Genomic DNA, 6,000 nt, shown 5'->3' on the forward strand with positions numbered 1-6,000 from the left:
GTTACTACATAATTCCATATGTTATTTCATAGTTTTAATGTCTTCACTATTATTCTACAATGTAGAAAATAGTCAAAATAAAGAAAAACCCTTGAATGCGTAGGTGTGTCCAAACTTTGAAATGGTACTGTGTGATACATATTATACACATATATATATATAAACTCTGCAAAAAAAGAAACATCCCTATTTCAGGACCCTGTCCTTCAAAGATAATTCGTAAAAATCCAAACAACTTCACAGATCTTCATTATAAAGGGTTTAAATACAGTTTCCCATGCTTGAACAATTAATGAACATGCACCTGTGGAACGGTCATTAAGTCACTAACAGCTTACAGACGGTAGGAAATTAAGGTCACAGTTATGAAAACTTAGGACACTAAAGAGGCCTTTCTACTGACTCTGAAAAACACCAACAGAAAGATGCCCAGGGTCCCTGCTCATCTTCGTGAACTTGCATGCTGCAAGGAGGCATGAGGACTGCAGATGTGGCCAGGGCAATAAATTGCAATGCCCATATTGTGAGATTCCTAAGACAGTGCTACAGGGAGACAGGACGGACTTGTACTCTGGAGCGGGATCGATTTGGTGGTGGTCTGTCATGGTCTGGGACAGTGTGTCACAGCATTATCGGACTGACCTTGTTGTCATTGCAGGCAATCTCAACGCTATGCGTTACAGGGGAGACATCCTCCTCCCTCAAGTGGTACCCTTCCTGCAGGCTCATCCCGACATGACCCTCCCAGCATGACAATGCCACCAGCTCATTCTGTGCGTGATTTCCTGCAAGACAGGAATGGTAGTGTTCTGCCATGGCCAGCGAAGAGCCAGGATTTCAATCCCATTAAGCACGTCTGGGACCTGTTGGATCTGAGGGGAGGGCTAGGGCCATTCCCCCCAGAAATGTCCTGGAACTTGCAGGTGCCTTGGTGGAAGAGTGGGGTAACATCTCAAAGCAAGAACTGGCAAATCTGGTGCAGTCCATGAGGAGGAGATGCACTGCAGTACTTAATGCAGCTGGTGGCCACACCAGATACTGACTGTTACTTTGGATTTTGACCCCCCTTTGTTCAGTGACACATTATTCCATTTCTGTTATTCACATGTCTGTGGAACTTGTTCAGTTTATGTCTCAGTTGTTGAATCTTGTTATGTTCATCCAAATATTTACACGTTAAGTTTTCTGACAATAAACGCAGTTGACAGTGAGAGGACTTCTTTCTTTGCTGAGTTTGTTTATATATAACCTTATTTCCTCTAATTTTTGTGGATTTCAAACTGTATGTAGACTCACCTAGCTCATGGAGGATCTCCTCACAGAGTATAGCCACAAAGGTGCTGATGCCATGGAACGTTGAGGCAGTGAATGATGCTCCGATGGCTAGCCCGTCAATAAAGTTATGGAGACCGTCACTCAGCATGATCATCCAGGCCAGCATGCCAATGTCAGAATACTCCGTACCCTTTAGCCAATAGCAGCATCCTTTGCTGTTCCCTCCACCCAGGCTCTGAGAGTCCTGTTGGAGAGGAGGAGAGGTGTGAGGAATGGAGGGAGGAAGTGGAAGGGCGAGAGTGTGAGAAAGTGTGTGTATGACAAAAACTGTATCCTTTCTAGACAAAACCTGATCAGCCTACTCAGTAACACCCACAGAACACAACTCTGTAAAGTTTACACAAATGTTAACGTCTTACTATTAGCTCAAATTGCAGGACTATGACTGTGGGAAGTCATCCTATTATTTGCTACATTTATTATTTTATTTTATTTAACCTTTATTTACCTAGGCAAGTCAGTTAAGAACAAATTCTTATTTACAATGATGGCCGATATGAGGTTTATTTGATCGAATAGAAGTTTCGTAATGCTTAAATTGTTACGAGTGTACTGTTACACGTGACATCGCGGCAATTTTGAGAAAAAAACACTTATATCGGAGTTAACTCGAGAAGGCTATGCATATTCATGTCATGAGGCTAGTAGCATAGATTCTCTCTCGATTGAGTATCCTAGTATGAATCATAATACCCATAAAACCTACCACGCAACCATTTTTACACAATTCATTTTTTCTTATGGGATTTTAGAATGACTTCTTATAGACCCCTTTCTGTGTTACAAACATTGCCGCATGAGGGCGATGTATGTAAATCGGTGACAGACAAGGAGAAGTTCTAATAGAACGACAGAAAAAAGCCTCTATTTCAAAACAAATCAAAGTGTATTTGTCACGTGTGCCGAATACAACAGGTGTAGTAGACCTTACAGTGAAATGCTTACTTACAGGCTCTAACCAATAGTGCAAAAAAGCCATTAGGTCAACAGTAAAAAAGACTATAAGGCTATAAAAGTAGCGAGGCTACAAACAGACACAGGTTAGTCAGGCTGATTGAGGTAGTATGTTCATGTTGATATGGTTAAAGTGACTATGCATATATGATGAACAGAGAGTAGCAGTAGCGTAAAAGAGGGATTGGCGGGTGGAGGGTGGGACACAATGCAGATAGCCCGGTGGGTTGGTCAGCCCAATTGAGGTAGTATGTTCATGAATGTATAATTAAAGTGACTATGCTAATATGATAAACAGAGAGTAGCAGCAGCGTAAAAAGAGGGGTTGGGTGGGGCACACAATGCAAATAGTCCGGGTAGCCATTTGACTACCCGTTCAGGAGTCTTATGGCTTCGGGGTAAAAAGTGTTGAGAAGCAATTTTGTCCTAGACTTGGCACTCCGGTACCGCTTGCCATGCAGTAGTAGAGAGAACAGTCTGTGGCTGGGGTCTTTGACAATTTTTAGGGCCTTCCTCAGACACCGCCTGGTGTAGAGGTCATGGATGGCAATCATTTGAGCCCCAGTGATGTACTGGGCCGTACGCACTACACTATGTACTACCCTTGCTTACTGGAAAATACTCTTAAAAATTAATGGAAGAGGCAAGTGGAAGGGGGAAAAGACAGCACTGCTCTGAGACAAGCATGGGGACTGGTCTTGATAAATCGATTTGATTTTTATTTTCACTAAATCTCCGTTTCGGTATTGGTTAGGCTACAATTAGGGTGTGGAAATGTTATGCTTTTCGCACTGTAGCCTACTACCGACCATCATGTTTTACAGCGCCAACCCTGAGGGTTTAGTTTTTCTTGGTTTTTAAACACCATAATATTAATCAAACGAATTAAGCTTAATCAATCCCATATACTATATTCTTACATGAAAATGTTTTAAATTCTCTAGTACAGCCAATATTGAAGATATGTCAAATGCTTCTCAAAAATGCCCTCTGGTGGTCAAACTAGCATTAATGGCAACAATGACTGACAAGTAAATAACTGCAATTTGTGCTGCTGTATGACACAACTTTTAAAGGAACAACCACTGTAGTAAGGTGTTCCCATACTGGTAAGTAAGGCACACTGTATATTACACCAAGCGTGTTAACTGTAGGGTGTGATTTCATTGAAGGTTGACCGCCTACTCTGTGTGTGCATTAACTACAGGGGGGAGATGTTCGAGATGCTCCTTGTGCTCATTCTTTGGCTCTGGTTCGTTTCGATCAGGTAAGTGTTCGTTCTCAGGTTGACTTTGTTCTTCCATTACAGGTACTGGAGCTGTATCAGGTAGGTACTCATTTGCAGGTTGTCTTTCCTCTTCCCTTATAAGTACTTGGACTGAATCCCTTTATATCATGGGAGGTCTTGCAGATACCTGGTTTGAAGTTCATTGTTCTGTCCTAGTCAGACGGTTCCTTAGCCAATAACCTCCTGTCCATTCATCATCCAAGTCAGATGTGTCCCCATTGTGAGTGTGTTCTTCCACATCACTGACTCTTGACTGTCTGTTTCTCTGCATAGATCAGTTCTTTGGTGCTGGTTTAGGAGCGGTGGTGGAGGTTCAACCGGTAAGTAATTCACAAGTAGTAACAAGTTTCGGTACTGTGTTCTGGTCTTATGCCTGTCTCCAACCTCGGAATGAACTATGTCTACCAGATTGTCTGCAAACTGTTCCATCCTTCCCAGTATGATTTTAGCTTCCCGGGCCCTCTCGGCTCACTGAGGTGCCTAACCAGAACTTGGTCTCCAGGTTACAGAACTGCCCCTTTCATCTTCCGGTCTCTCTCTCCCAACAAGCCAAACAACAAGTCCACTGGAAGGTGTGGTTGATGACCGTAGAGCAGATAGTAGGGTGAGTAACCAATGGACTCATGCCGGGTGTTGAATGCGTGTACAATTTGTGGAAGATGGTCCTACCATCTCTCCTTCTCTTTGTCTGCCGGCGTTCGCAACATCTGTAGCAAGGTGCGGTTAAATCTCTCAGCTGGCTTATCTTGGGGATGGTATGGTGATGTTCTGGAATGGCCAACCCCTGATAGCTGCTGGAACAGGACATTTTCAAACTCCCGACCCTGATCATGATGCAGTTTCAAGGGGTATCCAAATCGGGGTAGGAAGTCATTAAAGGTACGCTCTGCTGCAGTATGTCTGGACTTGTTCTTTGTCTGGTAAGCTTGAGCAAATCTTGTAAATTAATGATCAACCACCACCAGGATGTACTCAGTGCCTCCTTGGCTGGTCTCCAGATGTAAGTAATCCATACAGACGAGCTCCAGGGGTGAGCTAGATATGATGCTACCCATAGGTGCTCGCACATGCATGACAGGTTTCTTCAGCTTTATGCACTGACATTTCCTTGTGACATAGTTCTCGATATATGGCCAGTAGAAACTCTCGCAAGGTGGAGTACTCTTTTGGTACCAATGTGTCCCATGTCATCATGGAGATGTTTAAGGGCTACCGGTATGTACCTTACAGGAAGGACGAGCTGTTGGTCCGTCTATATAGGAGCCCATTCTCCAGGTGCAGTTTGCTCCACTCATAGAATATCTTCCTTGTGACCCAGTTCACCACTTTTCTCATTTCATCAGTAACTACTGTAGCAGTCTCCTTAAGCTTTACAATCTCTCCAATGGCTGGATCTTCACGCAGTGCTTTCACCAGCTCGTCATGACCTATCATTGGCAGAAGTGCACTGGGCTGATGACTGGAGTCTACAGAGGAGATGTGGAGGGCAGTGATCCAGGCCACATCCTTCCTCTGGGCCACTTGGCTCCCTTCCCTCTTTGCACGCACAAAGTCCTGTGACAGCTCCTCAGTGCATTCTGTCACATATTGATTGATGTCCATGGAGATACAAGACAATGTATCCGCATCTATATTTATTTTTCCAGGCCTGTACTTAATGTTGAACCGGTCATCTGACAGTTCTCCAACCCAGCGGTGGCCGACAGCATTAAGCTTTGCGGTGCTCATGACTTAGGTTAGTGGGTTGTTATCTGTATAAATGGTGAAGTACGAGGTGTAGCATAGGTAGTCCCTGAACTTTTCACACACTGCCCATTTTAGAGAAAGGAACTCAAGCTTTTCGCTGTGCAAATTGTAGTTCCTCTCAGCTGGTGTTAATTTTCTTGATCCATACCTGATTACTCTCAACTTCCCATCCTGCTGCTGATAAAGGATGGCTCCGAGTCCCTTCTTTGAAGTGTCGGTATGCAGTACGAGTGATAAATAAAATAAAAATAAATAAAAGTTCTCTCACGTCACCCCGCTCCTCCGCTCTCTCCACTGGCTTCCAGTTGAAGCTCGCATCCGCTACAAGACCATGGTGCTTGCCTACGGAGCTGTGAGGGGAACGGCACCTCAGTACCTCCAGGCTCTGATCAGGCCCTACACCCAAATAAGGGCACTGCGTTCATCCACAACTGGCCTGCTCGCCTCCCTACCACTGAGGAAGTACAGTTCCCGCTCAGCTCAGTCAAAACTGTTCGCTGCTCTGGCTCCCCAATGGTGGAACAAACTCCCTCACGACGCCAGGACAGCGGAGTCAATCACCACCTTCCGGAGACACCTGAAACCCCACCTCTTTAAGGAATACCTAGGATAGGATAAAGTAATCCTTCTCACCCCCCCCCCCCTTAAAATATTTAGATGCACTATTGTAAAGTGGT

Source organism: Oncorhynchus gorbuscha, linkage group LG04, assembly GCF_021184085.1.
Source record: "Oncorhynchus gorbuscha isolate QuinsamMale2020 ecotype Even-year linkage group LG04, OgorEven_v1.0, whole genome shotgun sequence".
NCBI classification, from domain to species: Eukaryota; Metazoa; Chordata; class Actinopteri; order Salmoniformes; family Salmonidae; genus Oncorhynchus; species Oncorhynchus gorbuscha.